The following is a 24,574-nucleotide window of genomic DNA, read 5'->3' on the forward strand; positions in this document are numbered from 1 at the left end:
ATTGCTTTTAACTTTGGAAGGATCGGGACTTCTGGTAACCCCAGCAAGGGGCCTTGTAGTTACATTCCTGGACAGAGCTGGTGGGTAATTTCTCCGGGTGGGGAGGCTCAGCTCAACTCCACGGAATAGGAGAGGAGCTGCCCCCACCAGGCCTGGTCAGAAGCCAGGGAGACGGAAATTCATCTTATCTTCTGAGTGTATAGTTTGCAGCTCACTGAGACCAACTGGGAATCAAGAAGATAAACAGGAAAAATACTTTATACCCTTTGATGTCTACTCTCCACCAAATATTGGAAGAGTTTAAGGACTGGAGCAGAAAAGCTGCGGGGGCTGGCTGAGCCCTGTACCCGTCCGCAGGCGCTGCCCTTGTGGGGCTGCGCCTTCCTGCCAAAGGGGGTTTCCATGCTTCTCTCGGTGAACTCCAGTCACTGAGTGCTGTCTCCACTGGCACTTTAAGCCCGTTTAGATGCCAAGCCATCATCTAGCCTGGCAGGGAAACAGCAGCACCTGGTTGGGGGCCCGAAGAGCGGGTGGGAGAGCTGTGGTGGGAGCTGCGTGGCTGCCCAGGTGAACGGAGTCCAGAAATCACCCACGCCGCTTTCTCCATGAATTGACTGAGCGTTTAATTCCTGAAAGCTTTGCTCTCCTACAGGGCTTGGCTCCGTGCTTTGTTTTGGAATCTCTCGGTGCTATTATTGCAATAACCATTTTCCTTCCAATCAGCAGTGTTTGAAACGGAATGAATGTAACCACATGGAGAGATTCCGGGTTGAGAAGAGAGCTGTTGTCTCTTGTTTAACACTTTCAGAATCAAAATCCAGGAAGAGAGGTTGGTCTCCTGGATAGATGCTCCCCTTCTGGGGTTCCCTCCCTTTACTACAAGTTCAAAGTTAAAGACCCAGCCTAGGCAGGCGCCTTAGACTCCTGAGGCCAGGCCGAGTGGTTGGCAGTCAGTGTGGCCAGCACAGGGACGGACTCCAATGCTGTCACGTGCCCTCACTAGTGTTTGTGGGCTGCTTTGCAATCAAGGCTGCAACTGGTTGGCCTATTTCTTGGAGAACTTTTAAGATCTCACACCATGGGCCTCAAGCTGCAGACAAGGGGGTAGGAGGGCCAGGGACCGTAGCCCAGTCTTGGCATTTCTTGTGTTAGCTGAGGAGGGTTGAGGTATCAAATACAGGACTGACAAGGTGCTGTAAAGAGAAGGGCCACCTCACATTTCAAACTTTAGTGCAGGGGGTGGGGGGTAACCCTCCTTGGGTAGAGGCAGCACATCCCTCCTAGGGATGCAAAGAGGGGGTCCAATCCCTTGGCTAGAGGTCAATACGGCCTCTGGGAAGATAGTGTGTGATTCTTGGCTGAAAGAACGAAGGATGGCCAGAGCAGGGCTCCAGACTCTATATCACCTCTTCTGTGGTTTAGGGTGGTGCCCATGAAAGCCACTGAGTAGTCCAGATAGCCAGTGGTCAGACCACCATTTGGCAAGTCTTAAGTTAGATGGATGAAGGGGCCAGTGGCCAATGGCCAGGTTAAGTTGCTTTGTTTTATTCGTAGGGATCAACATTTCTTAGCTTCTATTGAGAGGCACCCAGACTCCAAGAGCAGAAAATACCAGTGAATGGAAAAATAGAAACCCTCCCAATTCATGTAACGAGAAAATATTGCCCAGCACAGATCCCCAGAGGTGGGAAAACATGTCTCTGGAAGCCAGAGGTGAGCTTAACAGAACAAAAGAGTTGACTGATTTGTCAAAAGCCAACCGTCACCCCTATTGTGGCTCAGATCTACCAGTCTCTCCAGTGACTCATAAGAGGACTTTGAGTGTCCAGCCAAGGGAAACGGGCGCACCTACAAGGGCAGAGTATCGGGATGTAACCAAAGCCATCAACGAAAGGCAGGTGATGGCGCCTGCTTCCTTCTTCTCCCCTATCAGTGCATCCTGAATCCGAGGCACCATGGTCTGAGAGGGGCAGAACATGGGAACAAGTGTTTTTCTGTTATTTCCTGTGGCTAGAAATGCAGGAATGGTCAAGAGCAGGAATCTCACAGAACAAGGCTTCCCAAGCCCCTAGCTAAATACCAGACTGTGCTTCTTTTCTTGAGGTGCCTGGGATGTGCCTCACTCCCCTCCAGCTGGGCCTTCTGTTCCAGTGTGGAGAGCTCTTCCCAGCCTGCTTCGTGTGCTCAAAGCCTTCCCAGATCTCAGTTCCGACACCATCTCCGGGGGAGCAGGTGAGCAGTGTGCTGGCCACACTGACTGCCAATCACTAGGCCTGGCCTCTTTGGCCCCGGCAGCTCTCAGGGACATATCCAGGAGCCACTCTCTTGTGGCATTTGGCACAATTTGAAATCATACAATTATTTGTGTGATTATTTGATTAACGTCTCTCTCTCCTCCAAGACGGCAGTCGCCTGGTTCAGCTCACCATTTTCCCCAGCTTCCTGAAATACGCCGCACTTCATAGGTACTCAATAAATATTTGTAGAATGCATGAATGATGGGGGCATTATATGTTCTCCTTCTCCTCACACTCACCTGTGCAACCCTCATTCATTGGGCAGTTCATCTGAATTGCTTGATTGCCTGTCTCTAGGAGGAACAAGGAAAGAAGGGGTCTAGAGCTGCAGGGAGGGACTTGGACCCATCTGAGGCCCTTTAGCATGAAGATGATAAAGGGGGCCACTCCAAAAACCAGAGGAGAACTCGTGAAACGACATTCTTGAGGCCAGAGGCAGAGGAAGATAGACCAGCATTGAGGGGTGGAGGACGATTTGAGAAGAAGAGGTCAGAAACCCAAGAGCAGAGTTTGAAGGCGGAAGGAGGGGGCAGGACTATAGCTGGTCATGAGGATGGTTACCAGCCACCTGCCCAGGTGTGCTGTGGGTTAGCGAGGAACTGGGGCAGCTTTTTTGGGGGGTCATTTTAAACATAAAAAGCGGTTCCACACTGGGGACTCTCTACAACAAAATACATAACTGTGTGAGGATATACATACAAGAAAAATTGTGGCAGTGTCACGATGTTAAAAAATTGGAAACAACCTAAACAGTTAATTGGAGAGCAGCTAAGTCCACAGCACAGTCGTCCCTGAGCTGGGAAACAGTGCGGCCTCACCGAGGGTGTGGGAGGGACACAGGTCTGGTATGAGGTATGTCTGTGCTCTAGCTGGAAAACAGCAAGCTATAGAACAATGTGTGTACTAGGATCCCATTTCTGTTTTTTGTTTTTGTTCCTGCTTTTTTTTTAAGAAATGTCCTATTTCATCTATAACTCTGGGTATCAAAATAAGAGCTGAGTCAAATTCCTTGAGAAATGCACTGATGGCCATGAGGGAGGTCACCTGTGCTCCTTTGGCCGCCACGTGAACCTGGACCAGTAACAGTTGGGCCATGCCACCACCAACTCTTGTAGACAAAATACTAATTAACATATGATGAGACCATTTGTAAGTGGCTATATTTGCTGCATATGATAATATATCTAATGGAGAGTAATTTGCATGCATGATGCTCAAGCCAGCTGCTGCCTGGAATACATTAAATCATTTTTCCACGGCTCTTAATGTGTGAAGTGTCTCTGGGGTCTCAATACAGAGCTGTCAGTATGTACACGGTGACATGGTAGAGACCAAGGCGATGAGATGCGCCACCAGGTACTGCCGAGATCCTGCTTGAACTAGATGCATAACCTGTGGGCAGCCGTGATCCAAGAGAACCATCCTGCTTCTTAAGATGGCTTTCAACTCGAAAGGACTGGAGGAATGCAGGAATGACCCTGAATAGCATAGTTGTGCACACACTGGTGAGGAGTGTTTTCATCGATTGTCATTGTTACGTAAGAAGAGCAGGAACATGCCCTTCAGTAATAGGTCATATTCAACTTCTAGACCAACAGTAGAGAGACTTTTTGCAAGAGCCCCTGGCCCAGAGTCCTGATTCCTCATTGTACACCGAGTGTGTCAGGTGTTCAGTAAGGGGGCCAGGTCCCCATTTCTGTCTTTAACAAACTTCTATTTGTTTGCATAACACTGTGTATATATCTGTGCATTGAGAAAAGTCTGGGAGGATATAAACTTAACCCACATTTACCGCCATGTCCTCTGGAGGATGAGACACAGGGTAGGTTAGAGGGGAGTCACACTATTCGACTCTCTCTGTGGTTGGTTAGAATGAGCACATATTTCTTCTGTGACAAAAAGGAAAAGGAAAGACTGTATGATGAGGAGTGCAGAGGGAATCCACCCTCTGGGCTCTCAGACTCATTAGACGGGGCACAGCACAGAGGCCAATAGCACTGGGTGGAGTGGATGGGAGAAATGGATAAGCTCTTTATAGACTTCTAGACCTCGAAGATCTTTCCAGAAGTTTCCTGGTGAATGGCATTTTTAAAAGAGAATGCTAGCTTAAAGAAGATGCTTGGTTGAGGGAAGGTTTTTGGTTTTGTTTTTTTTTAATCTAGTGAGAGGTGTTGGCACATTGGTAGGCTAAGAGGTGGGAGGCGAGGTCAGAAGTAATTTCACAGGATATCTGGGGGAGGGATACTTGGCTGGAAGGCCAGCCTGGGGTGTGTGAGACCCAAAGCTCAAGTGGAAGAATTATCAAAAAAAAAAAAAAGAGTGTGGAGCCTGAGCAGGGCCGGGTACAGGTAGATAACATGAGATAGGAGGGCCGGGGAGAGAGTTCCAAGCTGATGGTCTGGGTTTTCATAAGTGAGTGAAGACTGGGTATATATGTCACAGAAGGGGAGCAGGCTAGCGATGTAGACAATGGTTTGAGGACACAGGTGAACTCTGGGAATGGGTAAACTGACTAGCAGCTGGCAGCAGAGGAAGGCACAGCTGGATTATTAATTAACCCTTTATAATGGAACAACCCCCGGGCTCTGCACTTTTCTCTTGTAGAGCTCAAGTACAAGTCCAGAAAAAAAAAAAAGAAAAGTCATGTTCCAAGGCTGCAGACCAGCAAGGCAAGTCCAGCTCAAAGGGAAGAGAGTCAAGGGTGTTAGGTGGGTTGACCGTGAGGTGCAGAGACAACAACATAATATGAAACTGGGATCTGCAAGTTGTGATGGTAGTCATGGAAGCATCTCCAAAGAAAGGGGTTGTGGAGAGCACAGATGGAGCCCCGTAGGCGATATCTGGGTTTAAGGACTGGCTGAGGGGATGGGTTGCAGAAGGAGGAGCGGGGGCAAGGTTCCTTGGAAGTTGTTAAAATTGTCTAGGTGGGGGCACTATTGGGGCAATGACAAAACCCATGATTCTGAGACCAGAGGTCTCCATTCATTCATTCAACAAATATTTATTGAGCACCTACTATGTGCCAGGCATAACTCTAAGCCCTCATGGGGAGGTGAATGTGGGAGTCCACTGGGTCGTTAATAGATGAAGATGGGAAGAAGAGAGCCATGTGGCGCGGGGTATGGGGCTCCGAGTGGAAGAGGACGCATTACTTGGGAAGGAGTTAGAATGGTTGGGAAGGTGAGGCAGGTGGACAGGAAGGAGAGCAGCCTCTCTCTTTCAGGAGAGCTGGAGGAGCACCGTCAGGGGAAGGCCGGCTTCAGATTAGGTGAAGGGGGGGAAGCCGGTGTGCTTTGCGGTGCCTCCTCACAGCCAGCCCTGCTTTTCCCCACACCTCGGCCCTCACTGCATGGTACGGGGCTCACCAACGAGAGAGGCAGTTCTCTCCTCAGACACGACGAGGCTCCATCCCGGCACTGTGACCCACCTCTGTGACTCCAGCTCTGGATCCTGGCCCTCAGCCGTTGTGTGGAAGTGGAGAGAAACAGGAAGGGCCAGAGAGGGACAATAAAACACATGCAGTGCTGGGAGAGAGAATGGTCCAGGAGAGAGATGCGGATGGCAACCAAGCAGAAGCCAGAAGAGACTCCTGAAAGAAGGGTGTAGGGGACTGGAAGACAATCAGAGACAGAGGGAAGTGGGGCCAGGCACATATGTCTGGTTCTGCCATGTCTTGGGGGCTCCCATTAGCCAGCAAAGGTCCCACTGATGGCTTCTGCTGGGGGAGGAAGGGGTCTGGGGGCAGTTGTGGGGACCAGTGGAGCAGAGAGGGCGTAGAGTGAGGTAGATAGCGATGACCTCATGACCTGGTTCACCCCCCCTTAGGGAGGACGCTTTTCCTTCTGCCTGAACACCCTGGCCCTTGCCCAGTAAGACACCTTCCAGACTGAGCTCCACTTCCTAGGGTCACCTACTTTCACTTGGACCTACACTGCTGACCTTGTCATTTGACTTGAGCATCCCGCTCTTGATTTCCCCTCCGTTGAGGAGTGAGGGTGGGGGTCGCCCATTGGCAAGGCACTAATAATCACGCTGTGCTCTTAGATTCCAGACAAAGCTTCCAGGCAGGACAACCTGGGGCCTTCAGCTTCCCCTAAATGCCAAGAAGACTCTCCTCTAGGAAGAGCCTCTCTGAGTCTGGAATGTTCTTTCTGGAAGAGCTGGAGGCAGAAGCCTTTTGAGGGAGGGAGGGAGAGGAGCTGGATTCCTGTGGATGGCTTTTCCTCCTTTTGCCTTCAGAGTCTTGGAGATGCCAGCGAGGTTCCCAGCAGGGGGGCAGGTTGTTCTTCCTTCTTGTAGCCACTTTCGCAGCAGCTGCTGCTTCTGGAGAGGGAACAAAGGCAACTGAGGCAGCAGAGAGAGAAGGGAGGAGCAGGAGCCCAGCCCTCGGCTACGGGGACAGCATTGGCTTTGGTTAAAGAGCACGGGAAAGGGAGCAGAGTGCTCAGAAGGAAAAATCTACCCTTCCAGCCTACAGGTGGGCACCTGTGAGTAGCAGCAGATAATTCTAGGGGAGAATAACAGAAGAGGCAAAAAAGCTTGAAGTTGCTTCTAAGCCCTCTTCTAAGAGGGCTGAGGCAGAAAGTGAAAAACTAAGAGCGCTAGAAACAGAACTGCTTCCGGGATTGGTGGGTGGGTCGTGCACCCAGTGAAGCCCCGCTAGGGGCTCCTTTGGAGGAGGAAGAAGGGGTCCAAGGTGGCAGGCAGGCACCCTCACACGTGCCTGTCCTCCTTGCTTCACTGCCCTCCTGGGTGCGTGCTGGGGGTCTCTATGCCGTCCTGGTTCCCTGGCCGCCTAACCAGGGCAGCTGGCCCCTCTGGGGCCTTGAGCCGGCCCCGACCTCTGAAGAAGGGGAAGCGTTGGGTGGGGCCCCTCTCTGCCTCTCCCGACAGCCCCTGCGCATGCTCCACTCCCAAGCTTTGGCTCCCCTCTGACTAAGCTCTGCCTTCTTCTGAGACAACGCTAGTTCTTACAGACCAGACTCCTCACGTGCACCATGCCCAGGGCGAGCTCGCAGGTGACAATGCCACAGGGGCCTGGGGTGTAAGGCCTTCTGCCCTTAGCCCCTCCCCCCAGGGCCAAATCACTGAAGCCTGACTGCAGAAAGGGCAGGACAGGCCCCCTGGTGCCAAGCCCACTGTCAGGGCTCCCAGCTCTCCCCCTGTAACTTTTTGGGACTATTATGCTCTCAATGTATCTTAACCCTACTTTAACTTTATTTTCAGCTTAGAAACCTCTCCCGAGAGAAACCATCTGCTTTGCTAAGTGAGTCCTTGCCTCCACAAAGGGTCTCCTGTTCCTGATATTTCAGGATTTTATTAACTGATTCGTGGTCTCTGCTGACATATCCTTACAGACTGGACAGCCCAGCTCAGGCCTCTTCTTCCTAGAACACTTGAGCTTCCTGGCAGCCTTCTCTGAACTAGAAAAAAGCCTGGTCACATCTGGCGTGAGACGGAATAAACAGAACCCCAAGTCAGTCTCAGGGGTGGAAGCTCCCTGCTTTGTGTCAGCGTCAGCTGAGGTTCGATTTTGCTTTCTGCTGGTGATCCCACCCGTTCACTGGCCTCACGTGCTCGGGGGTGCCCAGACCCTTCTCTTCAGGCCATTCTGGAAGCCATTCTTCCACCATGCGTGCTAGGCTGTGACTGACCACCCTGAAGTCCCAATCAGCCGTTTACTGCCCTGCTCCCCGAGCTGTGGCTTCTGCAGGTTGCCTCACCGACCCCCCCCCAACACCAGTGCTGGGGAACTGAACTACCGGTGTTGGGTGTCATTATTGTTTTTGTGTACCCCTTTCCCCTTCAGTAAGACAGGTCCCAGCTGCGTACACCCACCCTACTGGGAGCAGTGTTCTGTGCAGAAACATACACCTGTCAGTTCTGCTTTTGAGTTGTGCTTTGGTGATTATCTCTCTTATCTGTACACGTGTTTGACATACCTTCTTTCTGCTTCCGATTTTTTACCCCTTAAAACCCAGCCCCCAGGGACCTGCCTCCTCCATCTTCGCCAGCTGCCTTGCTCCTTTCTCACTTAGGCAGCAGTTTAAAAGCCAGATGCAATGGATCGTAGAGAGAGGGGATCTAGGTGGCCGTGCCCCGGCCTTCCCCTCAGTTCAAGCACACAGGTCCTCCTGAGCATGGGCTGTGATTGGTTATCATTCCGGATAATAACAGAGGAGAGCAGAGCAGGGGAGGGCGTGAAGGCTGCGAGACCAGCCTTGGGTCCTCCTGTTTGGCTTCCTGGTCTCTATGGCAGTGTCACTGATGGCTTGCCCTCTCCTTATGTTTTGATGGAACGGAAGCCTCACCCGTTCCTGCTCCTGTCTCATGTTCTTCTCCAGAGCCAAGCTCAGCCGTCTCTGCAGCTCCTCTGCCCTGCACTGGGTGCAGGAGGCTGACCTGAATGGATCACAGGACAGCTCCCAGTGGGTCAGGAGACACCGGCTGCGATCAGAAGGCAAATGTCACCTGGTGTGGCCCTCAGTGGGAGGCCCGGCTCTGGCCTGACTGCCCCCTCTGGTCTCAGTCCGTGTGCGCCCACTCTTTCTAGGTCTCGTATTTCTCTCTGCAGCATCCCACCATTGCAGACTGTCAGCTGTGAAGCCTTTGTTTCTGCTGGCTCCCCGGCTGGTACAGTCCATCTGTCCAGTGCGCTTTCCCAACTTCTTAAATCCACGTTTCCTGTTGGTGAACACACAGCATCTGGCGCTTGCCGGAGATTCTGAAGCACCTGTTGGGCAGTGCGGGAAGCCCCTGCCCGCTCAAGAGGGCACCATGGATGCTCAGGAGAGATGGACTGTTTACTCTGCCAGCGGCCTGCCTGGCTCTATGGAGTGGACCTCTCCATTGCATGGTCTTGTTAGCAGTCATGAAGGGCTTCAGTTCTTGAGGTCAGCTTAGAAAGCATTCAGAGCCAAGAACTCTAGTGTAACCAAAAGTCTGTTCAGCAAGCAAAGCAGAAGCACACTGGAAAGAAAGAATGGAGCAGGCTGCTCAACGCTGCCCCCGAGGTGGGCAAGGGCTGCTTGTAGCCAGAGGCAGTAACTGCTACTACTACTACTTTTTTTTAAATTAGTGACCAAGTTTTAAGGAACTTTTCCTCTCTTCCTAAGTTCTTTGTTACTACAGAGAACTTAGTTACTACAAAGAACTTAGGAAGAGAGGTAAAGTTCAGAGCAGCTTAGTGCTAAAACAAACTTTTGGACTTTGAACTACTTCCTTCTTCAAGCTGACTTATCTCAGGGTCTGTCATCTCCTGTCCTCGTACTAGAGTCGTAAAAGGCTATTCTCCCGCCCCTTGATCCTCCTCCTCTGAGGGGGTCTAAACCACATGGCTAACAACAGGCTGGGGGAGCAAAGGTCACCCTAGGGGTGAGGTCCCGGCCTACAACGGTTGTTTCCTTTAGTTTGGCCCGTTGCTGGGCACCCAGGACTTTCGGTGCCTGGCCTGTGGTTCCCGCTCTGCTCATGCCTAACTGCCTGCTCTGTCCATCTGCTTTGCGAAAACTCTCAAGGGCTGGTTTTCTAAATGTGTGATTTGAATGTGCTTTCATTCAAAAGGCACCTCCCTGAGATTCTGAGGCTCTTCTGGGCCTCTGGGTGGAATGGCTGGATAGAAAGCCTGAACAGGGGTTGGGGGGGAGGGTCCCAGGATGGGAGAGGGTCCTGGGATGGGGTCCCCAGGTTTGGTGTTGCTGAGAGGGGGTGCCCAGAACAGTAGATTGACCCTGAACTTTGGGGAAAGTTGACGCTCCAGGGGCCAGCACGGGAAGGGAACTGGTGTGAGAGGATTGTGAAAGGGCAGGGGTGGGGGTGAAGAGAGGAGCTGAGAAAAATTGCTGTCCCAGAAGTCAAGAGTCTCAACAGAACCCCTGTGACCATGTCAAATACCACCCAGAGGCCTGAACTGTATCCTGTGAACTGAGCTCAGCACAGCAGTGGCCCTCAGGGCCCCCAGAAGGGAAGGAAGGGGCTGCCTGTTCGTGGCCCAGACAGGGAAAGGCTGAGGGTTTCTGGCTTGAGGGAGCAGACTGAGGGTTAAGTCCTGCAGGCTGGGTGGAGCAGGGTTCCCAGGTCCACACCCCACACCGGATGCCTTGGGAGAGCACCAGGTTCCGTTGATGGGCACACAGGTGTGACGACGGAGCAGGGTGGCAGGCACGGCAGGGCTGGTGAAGGCCTCTGCGCTCTGAGGCTTTCCTTTCCCCAGTGAAACAGCTGCTGAGGGCCTCTTCGGGCTTTGGGGTAGGGGCCGCAAGAAGTCTGGAGACGTCACGGCCAAGGGAAAGTGTCGGCTGAAGGCACACATTGACCTGGACAACAGCTTTCCCTGGCACTTGGAGGCCCATGCAGCCGGGGCTGAAAGAACAAGTGGGGAGAGGAGGCGCTGTTCCCGGCCAGGGGTTGGAAGGAGGCTGAGACCACTGAGAAGAGCCCAGGGGTGAGTGTGGGTCAGGGCCTGACCGCTGAAGGGAGCAAGGGAAGCCCAGGTGCTGAGACCCCCGGCACACCGGGACCTGGAACTCTCAATGAGATCTTAAAATGGCAACATTTTTATGACTATTTGACCATCTTTGTAATCAGAAAAAAAATCAATTGAAAAGAAAGACTGCACAAGTTCCCATCAACAGGACAATGGATAAATAAAGCATGGTATACGTCTGCAGCGCAGCATGCACACAGAGAGAGGCAGCAGCGTGGCTACATCTCACCACGAGGAGCTGCTGAGCAGAAAGGTCAAACATGAAAGACTAGATACAATTTGTAATCGTTTATGTAAACTTCAAAAGGCAGGAAAAGTAATTGGTGGGGTGAGGTTTCAGGACAGTGATTACCCCTGGGGAGAGAGATCCCCAGAAAGGGGCGCACCTCCTCGGGGGGCAGCTGCTCTTCCCGGAGCTGATCTCACGCCTCCCCAAGGGGCCTCTCAGGCGGTGAAAAGTGTTGGCCACACACTTATGGCATGGTCATTTTTCTGTTTGTTTATCAATGCTGCTCCACTGGAAAAAGAGACATGAAGCGATTCCACTGGGCTCCAAGCTGGTCACTTCTGTGATGGCCTCCACCAGGTCCTTCCAGCTGACTGGACCGCAGCCGTCACAGCAGCAGTGAGCCTTCTCCTCTGCTGCCACAGTGGAGACCCCGTCCTGACTTCTCCCTCGCCCTCGCCAGTTATGGTGAAAGACCTTCCAGATATGCAGCCATATAGTAAATGCTAAACGTCATTTCGCCTCTGGAATCCTCTGGCCTTGTCACTGGTGGCCCATGTGGCCAGGTCACGAGTAGAGCTCCACAAGTGTGCCGGCTGCACAGAGCAGGCCGTGCCGAGCCCAGCTGCCCTGGATCCACCCAGGGGACTGCCTTTTTCTAGTTTGCACAAAGGTGCCCAAGAGAGTCTCAACATCCCAACTAGAGGTTGTTGGTCAAATGTTCTCTAGGTCTTACAATGTCTAGACCAGAAAAAAGGGAATGTGAGGCTTTGGCCATAGTGTTACACCAACAATAGTGGTGGGTGTAGAACCTTTTATTTTTTAAAGCAAATGGGCAGGGGCACTGTCTGTGACCAGGACAGGAGGAATAAAAGCGTTTCTCCTGGCTACGGTTCCCAGGTAGCCATGTGAGAGGGCCAGTTTGGACAGTGTGCTCAACAGCCTTCTCCTTCGCCTCCGTGTGTCATCAGCAGACCCTGTGTGTGCCATTACTTTGCAAGACGTGTGTGTGGCATTGCGTGCTTCCCACTGTCATCCTATCGCTGACAGAAGCCTCTGAGGCTGAATGCCTGCTTTAGTTCCTGCTCCCAATGCGGGTACGTGGAGGAGCTGAGGCTCCGGCTCCCAGGCCCTCTCTCCCAGCAGGCACTCTGCTCACGGCTTTGCATTCGGCGGCCTGTGGCCTCTGGGTAGGGGCCTAGGCTTTTTGTTCTGCAAGACACGTTTGTTTGCCGCCCACCCACCCCGGCCCACCCCGTTTTCAAATACACTCCATGGCTTCCTGCAAGATTTTTGCTCTTTAAACAGTTCTTTTTATTTTTTTCCTTTACTAATGGCCAGATTTCATCCTAGTTCCTTTGTCTGAAATTCAGTCCCTGGGAGGGGCACATCTGGGGCCTTCCCTCTGCCAGCAGAGCGTTAAATACTAACATGTGGGCAGCAAGAGCCTCAGTGCCCCCGAGGACCCTCCTACTCCAGGGTCTGTCCCTTCAGAGGGGGAGCCCAGCCTGTGTCCTGTCTTTATGAACGAGAAACTCTTGTCTTAGCCAAGAGCCACCTTCATTGCTTGGTCCCAATGAGGCGTCCGCAGCTGGAGTCAGGAGAGGAGAGTTTTATCCTGAGGAGTAAAGTGGCAACTGACGGACGGGGCAACAGACGGAGCTCATCGCCCAGAGAAGTGGCGAGACTGGAAAAGGTAACATTCTGGAAAGTCTGGGGGATATCTCAGGGCAACTAGTAAAATGAGATTTGGTTGTTGAAACCAAGCCAATTATGGTTGTGTGACAACTGCGCACGCTCCCCACCTCCTGTGGATTCGATGGTTTAGGCAGCCCAGGGGCAGCCTTCCTGCGCACGCCCTTCCCGGGGAGTTCCCATGGCTGGCCAGAGCTGCCTGCCATCCGGCAGCGAGCGGCCCTCTGCCTGGCCTCCTCCACTCCCTTCATGCAGCTTGCACCCACGTTCCCACACAGCACTTGACTTCTCGGCTTGTGATATGTGTGTGGAAACAGGCATACACGTTGTCTTTGCTTTTCATTGTTGTGGTTAAATGAACAAGCCTTTGATACAGCTCATAAAATACTGTAAACTATAAAAGATATAGAAAACTAGAGCTTCAAGTCTTATTTTTAAAAGCTATTAAGCTTAAGAAAAAAGCAAGAATAGTCAAAGAACATGTATGAATGACTCATGAACACGGACAGTGGAGAGGAGACTGACTGTGGGAGGGGGGGTGGGCTGGGTGGAAGGGGGAGAAGGGGGGAAATTAGGACAACTATAATAGAATTAACAATTTAAAAAAGAAAGAAAGAAAAACCAAGAATAGAGAGCAGCCCTGGCTGGTGTGGCTCAGTGGATTGAGTGCTGACCTGTGACCCAAAGGGTCACCAGTTCGATCCCCAGTCAGGGCACATGACTGGGTTACGGGCCAGGTCCCCAGTGGGGGGACACACGAGAGACAACCACACATTAATGTTTCTCTCCCTCGCTCCCTCCCTTCTCCTCTCTATAAAAATAAATAAATTAACATCTTTTTAAAATATTGATTTTTAAAAATATTTAAATATTAAAATTAATATTTAAAATTATTAATTTTTAGAAAAGAATAGAGAGCAAAACTGCAACAAGGACCATGGTGAGTCCATGGCATCCGCACCCCAGGTCCCTCGTACGGAGCAGCAGCCCCTCACTGGGGGTCATGCTGATGCACTGCATGGGCATAAGCAGTGTGTCCAGCCCAGGAATCGGGTGGAGAGCTGCATCTGGGTCCTGTGGTCACTTGGGTATTCTCGAACTGAAACAGGCCACAGAAGACCAAGAACCAAAGAAAAAACAAACCAAAAAGACCAAGAACTGGCTGGCACGAAGAGGGGATTGATTTGGAACATTCCCCCATTCTGCACAGCCCCAACCTTCAGTTCTGGGCTTGGTTCTCCCCAGAAGCTGTGTTGGGTTCCTGTGAGGGGCTTGGTGAGCACTGTCCACAGCAGACCCTGCAGCATGGTCTGAGGGCAGCGGCCCCTGCGGTGCTCTCACATTCTGTGGTCCCTCATTTCACCGTGTGCCGCCCAGGAGCCAGTGAGCTGGCCTCCTCTCATCATCCCACCATCCCACCATCCCACCATCCCACCATCTCCACCCCTCCTGGAGAGCCCACAGGTCAGTCACTTGAAATATTCTGGAAGACCAGCATATTCATTTCCAAAAGGGACAATGAAAATCCCCTGTCCCCAGTATCTTCTCAAAGCTTCTTGAGCTCATCTGCATCTGCTCTCTGAGCCAACATGAGATGTGCTAAGTCGGAGTTATGCTGGACAGCCTCCGGAAGGGAGGGCTTGCAGGGCGGTGTCACCCACAGCCTGGCTGCAAGCCGGGAAAAGAAGTGATGGTGTTAACGGAGTTTCTGAATCCCTCTCATAACCTCAGTATTCCTGGGCACATTCTGATGCCCAGCTGGAGGAGGGATGTGCCGTTAGGATTGGTGTAGACCCCATGGATGTGTAACATGCTCAGTTTCGGCTTCTCTAGAGTCCACTCTCAGACTTTTCTTCATCAGTAAGGTCAAGGGGTTCGAGCTGTTTCCCCTGATGTGCTACATACAGTTCCAGGAGGTTGTCAAACTTTTACTCAAAACCAGGGCTCCATTTTCCAGTGGGTGGAGAACTAACTGAAGCAGCTCTCTCCAGAGTCATCCGTCTTTGACTCCAAGTCATCAAATGCTAAATATAAACAGTCCTTGAAAAATGAGGATTGAACATCCGTGGTACTGTTAGGTAGGATAAATAGTAAACCAAGGCAGGGAGAAGAGGGAGACACGTCTCACCCACTGGCCCAGCAGTCCTGAGCCTGGTCCGATAAGATTGCCAGGTGTTCCAACATCACGAGGAACACCATGGGAGCACGGGACGGGGGGAGCCCTTGAAGTTCTGTGCATACCACTTCCATGGGAAAGAAAGCCTTTGTAATGATTCCCCTAGCTGGGAAAGAAAGACTTTGTAACTGTGTATTAGTCCCAAGGTCTAGAAGAGGGAGAAGGAGGGGTACCTAGAAGCTAGCTAAAGTATATAACCCCTGAACCCCAATAGTCTGGGCACCCAGATTGGCTGGGTGCTCACTTGTACCTTCTGGTTCAAGTGCATAAAATAAACTTACTAATAACTTTATTTTCTCTATACATTTTCTCTATACATTCAGACTAACTGGGTCCCTGCCTATAGTTTCGTGCTCGACTGTATTTCACAAATAAACTTGCTATCTCATTTCCACTATACGTGTTGACTCTCGCTTATTCTTCTCTTGCAAGCAAGGCAAGAACCGAGGAGGGGGAGCCCTCTGATTCAGGTCTCCCCAGTAACAGTGCAAGCAGAGTTTCTGAATAGGGTCATGGATACCATGAACAATATTCTTGTCTTCATGGACACATTTCTGAAATTTTTGCTCTCCTCATTTTCTAGAAGAGCAAAGTCAATGGCAGCATGCAGTCAGGCCCGAATGAACCCCTTCCAGGATCTCGGGGCAGGTGCTACCTGCCCGGGGTGCCACCACAGCACTAATGCCTGTTCCAGTCACCAGCACGGGTTCCCCAGGCTTCTTACCTTCTACGCTTGGAGAGGCATCCTGGCCTTTCTGGTAGGGGTGTGCCGTCACTGAAGAATCCAAAACTGCTGTCTGTGTCAGAGGCCCGGCTCCCTGCAGAAGCCGTCAAGTTTTGTGTCCCTGCTCCAAGTGCTGCCACCACTCTAAGGCCAGCACAGGCACACTCAGCGTGCATGCTCACTTGACTTGGCCCAGGTTTCCTCTCCCCGTCTTTGTTTTTCTGCCACTTCTGGGCTTGTAAGTGTCAGATCGTGTGGGTAAATTTCACTGTTACCCTTGTTTGTTTAGAATCCCTTTACGCTTCCTATTGACCGCTCATTGTCATGGAGCCGGTGCCAGTCAGAAACTTGTACAGTTTGGTGCTGGTGGGTGTCTTCTCCGATTTTAGTTGAAAAACTACCCTGATTCCATGTAAGTCTCACTCCCAGCAACTTAGAGCCATGTGTCCAACCTGTGCATTCAGTCTCAGAGGCCCTGGTGTGTCTGTGTCCTGCAGGGAACAAAAGACTTGGGACGAGCCCTCACGGGTGTGGCTCAGTGGACTGAGCACCGGCCTGAAACCAGAGGGTCGCCAGTTCAATTCCCAGTCAGGGCACATGCCTGGGTTTCAGGCCAGGTCCCCAGCTGGGGGCACGTGAGAGTTTTTTCTTTCCCTCTCTTTCTCCCTCCCTTTCTCTAAAAATAAATAAATAAAATCTTTTTAAAAAGGCTTGGGATGAGCTGGAGAACTGTGGGATGAAAAATGCACAGCAGGTAGAGGGTGGGCAGGATGGGAAGAAAAGGCGAGGGCAGACTGCAGCAGTCAGAGGCAGGGAGGACAGCGGCGAGCACGCATGCGTGAGTTGATCTGGGGGTCAGAGGTTCTGAATCCAGGAACAAGTTAATAAGGGGCTGGGCTCCAACAGGGTTTGCAGCATTGACCCAACATAACTTTCCATTGTTTGTTTTCACTCTGAAAATAAGATATTCAAGATTATAGGGTATATTTTTCATAATTGGTACAAAGACTGGATTTATAGTCCTATCTGGTCTAAATCAGCCTCAAAATTTATTGGCAGAAATGTTAGTTTCATAATTACTCTGTATTGGTTATGCACTCTTTTTTTAAATTTTTATTGAATTTATTGGGGAGGCATTGGTTAGTAAAGTGACACGGGTTTCAGGTGTACAGTTGTGTGGGTCATGCCTCCTCGCATGCCTACCTCCTGGAGCCGCGGCGGTGGCCCACGTGGAACCCCCACCCTGACGCCTCTTCTCTGGCTCTGGAGGCAGATTTATGAAGGTGTCACTGTACAGTATGTAGTTTTGCTTTTTTAAAGTTTGGATGGTTTGGGGTAGCCAAGAGAAGATGCTAAACCTTTACATAGTGAAATACTAATTTATTCCTTTGAGAGCATTGGCCTGGATGTACAAATACAAACACAAAATGAAAAATAAATTAACTTGGAAATTTTTTTTAAATAAGAGGGTTAGGGAGATGGAATAAATGAGGCAGAGAGGCAGCTGATGAAGCCCCAACATGCGGAAGAAGAGGGGGAGGTGTGAAGCTTCACACCGAGGCAGGATGTCCGGGTGGCCTGGGGTGACCTGGAGGACAGGCGCTCTGGGCCTGGGGGCAGAGACAGAAGTCTGGGAAATGATGTCCCCCACCCTTTGGGACCACAGACAGGCAAATGATTGGCAATCTGTTAGAAATCTCTCTTCTGCAGCCACACTTGCTCTGCTCCACGTGGCCTCAGACTCTTCTGGCATTGGCTCCACCTCCCTTCCCGCCTCCTGACTGGCACCAACAGCACAGTTCTCAGCCAGTCCACTCCCAGCCGGACTGAAAGCCCCTCTTCCTAGGCACAGAGGTGGCCCTGCCCTGCCCATCTCTCCCCCTTATAGGCCCCCAAATCCAAATAACAGGAGTCCCTCCCCACCAGGCCTTTCCCCACTTGCTCCCTTATCCCCAGCAAACAGACTCTCCCCAGACCCACTGCCTCAGCTGGCTGTCCTCAGGGACAGGCCGGAGAGAGGAGGGCTGCTCTGGCCTCAGCCCAACCTCCGGGTGCCTTCAGAAAGGCAGTGAGGAAGCAGATAAGAGGGAACAGGCCCCCAAAGTGTCCTCCTTTTTCTGGGACCCAAGGACGCATGCTGTAGTGTCACCTAGGAGTGCTGTGGCTTTTGTTGTTGTTGCCTTTGGTATCCAGGTATCTGCAGCTTCTCACCCCGCCCCTCACTTTTCACCCCTTTCCACCCGGTCTCCAAGGCCTGCCTGGGTCCCCTCACCTCCAGGAGGCTTCCTGGGTTTACTCCAGCCCACCACCATTTCCACGGTCCTCTGACAGCACAAACATCTTACTGTCTGCGTTCCATTTTTTTCTCTATCAAGATAATAAACTCCCTGAGGATAGGTCCGACCCTGTACGTCTTTTAAAGTACCCCCCACTCCCCACCTTGGGGGGCAGGGAGGGAGGATAAGGAGTGCCTGAGGGCTAACGGACTGGGTCCTGGTGGCTGACAGCTTGGGGTTACAAGGTACTAAGTACACAGTCCCCAGCTGCAGATAAGGTTGGCTCCTGCACCTGCTGAGGTCTCAGCGGGGCAGAAGAGCTGTGTCTCCGAGGGCAATGGCCTGGTACATAGGACTCTCTCTGGACCATGGGAACATAGGAAAAGCTCAGGTGACCAGAGCCGCCTTGGGGGTAAGGCAGAGGGGATGAGGTCTCACACAGGGGAAGGCCCCTTGGGAAGGGTGTAGACTTGGGAGCAGGACTAGGTGTTGGGGGGGAACAGTGTGAGTGTTGGGCTTTGGAACTGCTGCTTTGTATATGGGACCACTGGGCCCCCCTAATCAGTCCTGCTCCAGCCTGGTCAGCTTAGAGAGAGAGGTGTAGAGGGCAGTGCTGGGGTCTGGGGTACAGGGAGGTCCCTCACAGGGCCCAGAGCTGGGGTCCACAGCAGACTCCCAGGGGGCTGGAGACAGGGCACAGCCCCAGGGGTCGGTGAACACGGGCCGGGCCGAACTGAACGGCGAGGGTATAAATCATCTTTCAAATGTTCTCGCCTTCCAGGGAGGGAGAGACAGAGGGGAGTGGGGGAGAGGAATCTGGTGTACTTTAGCCAGGGCTCGGTGTAGACTGTGCTCGACCTTCACTAACCACTGGTCCGCGGGGAGGCAGCAGGGGAGGCCCCTGGCAGGGCAGTGAGGGCAGGGTTCCCGCCAGAGACAAGCCAGGTGTCAGAATGTACTGGGGCACGGAGGACCTAAGCCAGAAGGTTTGTGTCACCAGCTGAATACCTGAGCATGAGGTTCCCTGTTACCGGAAGCAGCTGAGGCACAGCCTCCAGCATTCTGCTGGAAGCCAGTTGTGCCCCTCCATCCTCACTGCCCCTTCCCTCTCGCTCTAGCTTTTCCCAGAAACAAGGCCTGTAAATGTCCTGGATTTTCCATTGCTGAGTCAGCCATCACTGATCAGAGGACATTGTCTTGCAAACACCTATACCCTGGGCTCCTGGGGCAGGTCAGCAGGGTGGCCCGCCCTCCTTGGGCTCTGCTACGCACCCTTGAAAGCCCTTCTGCCCTTCCTCTTGCTGCTGCAGTCTGCTCGGACTCAGCCTGTCTGATCTCAGTGTCCCAACTTGAATAAAAGCCCTGAATTGGACATTTTTGGCTCTCTGTCCTTTCTTAGCCACCTTGGCTACCTAGCACCAGGCGGTCTAAGGCAGAGGGGCCTCCAGGAAGCAGCTTTTCCCTGGGGAGCAGGCAGGCTCTGGGTGCCGTCATCCACTCCTGCCCTCCTTACCCACCCCGATCCATTCCCAGATAATAGAAACTGTCTGGCTTCTCCTGAAACATTTGTTCTTTTGCACACTGTTGGCTCATCCCCACCGCTCCAGCACAGCTTATCACCCGCTGAAGATGGTCTGCTCAGAAGCCCGCAGCTCCAGCGGCTCCCGCCCCCACCAAGGCTGTCCTGTCCTGGTTTTTTCCTAGCATTTATCATTATCTGGGTTTATCTTGTCCTGATTTCCTTGTTGGTGTCTGTCCCTCCTCCCAGGAAGGAAAGCTTTATGCAGGCAGGTCTGGCCTCTATCGACTGCCGCTGTCCCTTCGGCTTCCAGAATGCGCTCTGACGCAGAGGGGCACTCAATGAGTATTTGTTGAATGAATGGATGGGTGGATGACAACAGATGGGCAAGCACCAGGTCTCAAGTGGGATGGGGGGTGCACATCAAGCCTCCTGACTCTCATCTCAGGACCCTGCTCTGGGGGAGCAGCCAGTTGGAAGAGAGGGCATCCTGGGCCTGGCCGTCCAGTCTTCGTCCCCTGATGACGGCATGATGAGAGACATGTGAAATGGAATGCAACCTCAGTTTCATTTAAACCTGAATCCCTGGAGGCAGGGAAAGGAAGGACCAAAGATGTTCCATTCTGGTCCACCTGCCCAGGTGTGGGGCCTGCTCTCAAGGGCTGGACAGTGGAGAGGGGTGTCTGGGGGCAGGGGAAGGGTTAGTATGGTCTCCAGGTTGTTGGATGGAATGGGAGGTGTGGTGCTGTGTGCAGTGAGCCTACAGGGTGTCACGGTCCCTGGGGTGCAGTGGCCAGCACAGTGACGGGCAGGGGGGAGGACCTTGAGCTCGGTGCAGGAATGTGGGGCTGTCCCACTGCCCCAGCCCAGGTGCTTGGGTGTTCTGGGTGGAGGTTTTAACCTGGATCTCTTTCAAGGTTTAGCACAGTCTCAGTCCCATTCACTTTCCTAGCTAACTGCACTGTCACGGCCATGTCTGAGCCCCCAGCATGACCAACACAATGAGAAGTCAAAGGAAGAGAGGGCACCTGGAGATTTGCCCCTGGCCCACAGGGTCCCACCACCTCCAAGTCCAGGGAACGTCAGGCAGTGGAGGCAGGGGTGGGGCTGGGCAGCTCAGACAGGAACTCAGGGACTTCACTGAAGGTGGGTTGTAGAATAGGTTGTGATGCCTTTTTCTCGCTTTTAAGTGGCTCCTTCCCTCTTTCTATGCTTGCTAGGGAGCTCAAATCTTTATTTCTTAAGAGAGAAATATCTAAGTTTGGGGAAGAGGAACCCCAAGATCACATCCATCTGGGTGGGAATATTTAGTGCTAGAGCCCTTCCCATGCACACGTGTGTCCTCTGGGGAACACTGGACAGAATTACATGCAGAGCAAGAGTGAGGGGGGAGATTGCCCCTCACCCCAACCATGCCCTCTTTGCCTGTCGGGCTGTGGCCAGGCCCCTCACCCCTGATGGGAGGTCCACAGACATCCCATAACATCCCCCAAAAGCATTCACTTCTGAGACTTGGAGAACATTTGGGACTTGGTGTCTGGGCCCAGGAGGTGACAGTGAGGTGTGGTGGCTTCTGAGGCTCCACTCCTGCCCATGGATCCTCCGTCTGATGAGTGTCTGCAGCCTCCCATACTGCTGTCCCCACAGAACAAGGTGTCCCGTTGGGCATTTCCTCCGCATGGACCTGACATCCTCTGAACCTGCCCCCACTCCCACCACACTCACCTCCCTCTCCTTGTCCTCCTTTGTAACTGGGCTCTTGCCAACTAAGCCCCATCCTGTTTCTGGGCCTTGGGTCCATTCCCCATGGGTCTCTTCCTCACTTGGGCCCCAGGGCCTCGGTACAGCACCCTCTTTCCTTCACAGCTGCAACCACCTGCCCTGCCTCTGAGGTCCTCTCCCCATCCTCAGCAGGGGTGGCTGAGGGACACTCCAGCTGCCTGCTCCTCCCAGTCAAGGGCAAAGTCCTTGTCCATTTTAAATGCTTATCTGCTAAGAACAAACAACATAAGGATATTAAGAAATTTCAGAAACAATCACGAAGCATTTGTCTCTAACCCAATAGAAATGTCAGTGGCCCGGAAAGGACTCTCCACTACCTTCTCCAAGGTCCTCAGGCTCTTCACTTTCACATAACTTTGGGTTTTCTTGAGTTTCCTAAGGGTCAGCTGAGACCTAGATTGTCCTGGATATTACATGTGGATTCACAGGATGCAATAAGTCTGGGGGTGGGGGGGAGGAACAGAGGGAGCGAGGCAGAGGCTCAGATGAGTGGGGCCTGGGACAGGTCCGTGTACAGTCCCTGAGCCTCCCTGGCAGCCCTCCGCCCCCATCAGTTGGGAAAGACTTGGCAAAGGGTCTTATGTGAATGGTAGAGGGGAAGGGGTTTCCAGGCAACAGTGCCCACACTAAAGGCCTTCAAAGGGGGCCCCCCTTGGGACCGATCCTGCCTGACAGTCTGGTTTATAGGTGAGGGTAATGGATTCCAAGCTGGAGCATGTGGTTGCAAAGTTTCAGGGAGTTCTATTTTTGTAAGAATTGGGTATTAAGGTTTCTGAGGTTTGCCATCACTGCTGTTCCAATTGCTGGGAAGCCATAGGCTTAGGGAGTTAAGTAAGTAAAGTTAAGAGGATAGAGGGCTAAGCGTTGGCCCTACATAGCCACAAAAGCAGAAACTGTCTGATACTTGGGGTCCTGACAGTGAGGAAGGTGCCCTACTAGCAGAAGGGACCACAGAGAGAAAGAATTGCTTCCTAAGAACCTGGGTTGGAGGCAGAGAGGGGACTAAAGCAGTTCCTGGTTGAAGAGTGTGGAGGTATGGAGGAGCTGGTGGCAGCAGTCTGAGTCAGGACTGTCCATGCATCAGTCCTCTCTGGATTGCAGCCTGGCCTTGAACTTGGCCTGGATGGTTAGAGACTCTTTAGCCTCCACAGGAGACCTATGCTCTGCTAGCCTCAACTGTTGGGGAAAAAGAATGTACACAAGAGCAGGGACAGGGTGGTTTTGTTGCGGAAAATAACTCACACGCGGGAGAGGTGGCAGAGCACGATCCTTCATTATGCCTGTGGGCTCAGAGGAGAAACCCCAAATTCTGAGCCCCAAACTCTGACCTCATGGGGTTTAAATAACTCCGGGCTTCCTACCTACATGGTAGGAAGCAAGGTTACAGAAGCTAAATGGGGAAGTTAGGTCTAGCTACCTTACATGGGAAACAAAGGAACAAAGCGCAGGAGGAATTTGTGGGAGCTACAGAGCACAGAAGCTTATCATGGGGGTTTTCCTTTTCTGCTACATTCCCCGCTTTGATGCTATAAGGTGTTTTTATACCTTTAGCATCGCTCTATACCTGGCTATATTGCTGAGGTCCTTGGGAGGGTTGCAACTGCTGATACTGGTGTTAGTACCACTGGAGGGCTAACACTTTGGCGGCTGCCCTACGACAGCCCCCAACACTTGGCCCCAGGTGTTGGACCAAGGTCTGGAGGATGCAGGGTCCCATATGCCTGACACCTCCGGGTCTGGTATCCTATGGTCCTGGATATCACTCCAGTCTGGTATACCATCCCTCCCCAAGTGCAGAGGGATTGCTGTGGCTGAATGCAACCCGATGGCATGTCAGTGGAGGAGCTGAAAGCTGACCCTGGGTGATAGTAAGAGACCACTCTACCGCTGAGCATAATCCTATGCCCGGGGGAATTACATCTGCAGGCTGGGGCTGAGACAGGGGCCGCATTTGTTAAGCAAAACATACAATAAACCCAAATGCAGAGACCAAACAGAGATAAACTATTCCTAGGGTGATCCGCTCCACGGGATTCCATTCTGCAGGGGTCACAGTCACTAGTCCAATTCCCAATGCTCCTTCGAAGGTGCCAATTAAAGTCAGGTACCCTACAGAACAATGGTCCATTCCTTGGTGCCTTCTTTACTGGCTGGCGTCCTCCAGTGCCTCAGCATGGGTATTCTAGGTGCAGACCTAGTCCTCGGGTCCTCGGGATCTGCTGCTGTTTTGGCCTGACTGTAGTAGATCCAAGGGGTGACTCCTGCAACCTAGGCAATGCTAGTGGCAGCAAGTCTGTCCAGGGCAGTCCAGTTTCCTGGTAGAATTTAGCTAAGGTTCCATTTTCCATCCATGCCCCTGATCATGCCATGAGTACCTCCGACAAGCCTGGTTCCTGAGCACTGTGCTGGGCGACGCACTAGAACCCCGAGGGAGCTCGTAGGCTGCTGGGGCAGGTGAACCCAATGGAGCACTGTGAAGGGCCATGACAGAGGACTGCTCAGACGGCTGTGGGGGCACTTCAGATACACAGCACGTGCCCTCTGCAACTCGGTGTGAAGAGTAGGAGTGGGTTCGGGATGTGCTTCTGGTGTTCTTTCCTTAATTCAGCCAGGCCCTTCAGCAGCGTGTGCGTTCCCTCCCGGCACCGTTCCTGGGATGGGCCACCAGGAGGAGGTCATTCATCCATGTACTGCAGAATCATCAGGTCCGGCCCCCTTAGTGAGGGGCTTCAGGTCTCCTGCTAGGGTTTCCCCAAATAAGGATGGGGAGTTCTTAAACCCCTGGGGCAGTTTAGTCCAGGTCAACTTAGCCTTGACCACTGTGTGCGGATCTTTCCATTCAAAGGCAAAAATGGGTTGGCTGGAAGGTGCTACAGGAATTCAGAAGAAGGCATCCTTCAAATCAAGGCAGGTAAACCACATTGCTGTTGGGGGAAGCTGGCTCGGGAAGGTGTACGGGTTCGGGACAACCAGTGGAGGGTGACGGCTGCTTCCTTGACGGCCCGCAGATCCTGGATGGGCCAGTACCCATTCCTGTCCAGCTGCCATCATGGGTCTGGGCAGGTGTGGCCCCATGTTATGCAGCCAATCTTCTTCAAGCTCCCACGCAGGTGCTGTAACTCGGGGGACCTGCCTCCCAGTCACATCTTGGGCGGGGGAGTCTTTATCCCCCTGGCCCAGAGCATGGCCACAGCTATTCAGCATATCTAAGTGACCAGCCAAAGGCCATAAGTATGTTAAAACACCATGCCATGGATTAGCTGCAAAGCTGCCCTGCATATTCTTGCTCTGTGTGCCCCTTCCCCCAACTCACACCTGTGGGGGAAGGGGTGAAGACATCTTAAAATCTCCTAGACACCTTGAGTTCTGGATCCCATTTCAAATGCCCATTTGG

The 24,574-nt window shown here is 52.4% G+C and overlaps 1 pseudogene; it reads right to left on the reverse strand.

Annotated features, from left to right (window-relative positions):
* Positions 1-7,260: 7,260 nt before the first annotated feature.
* On the reverse strand, positions 7,261-15,779 carry LOC114494934 (annotated as a pseudogene).
* Positions 15,780-24,574: the final 8,795 nt, after the last annotated feature.

The sequence above is a fragment of the Phyllostomus discolor genome, chromosome 4 (genome assembly GCF_004126475.2).
Source record: "Phyllostomus discolor isolate MPI-MPIP mPhyDis1 chromosome 4, mPhyDis1.pri.v3, whole genome shotgun sequence".
NCBI classification, from domain to species: domain Eukaryota; kingdom Metazoa; phylum Chordata; class Mammalia; order Chiroptera; family Phyllostomidae; genus Phyllostomus; species Phyllostomus discolor.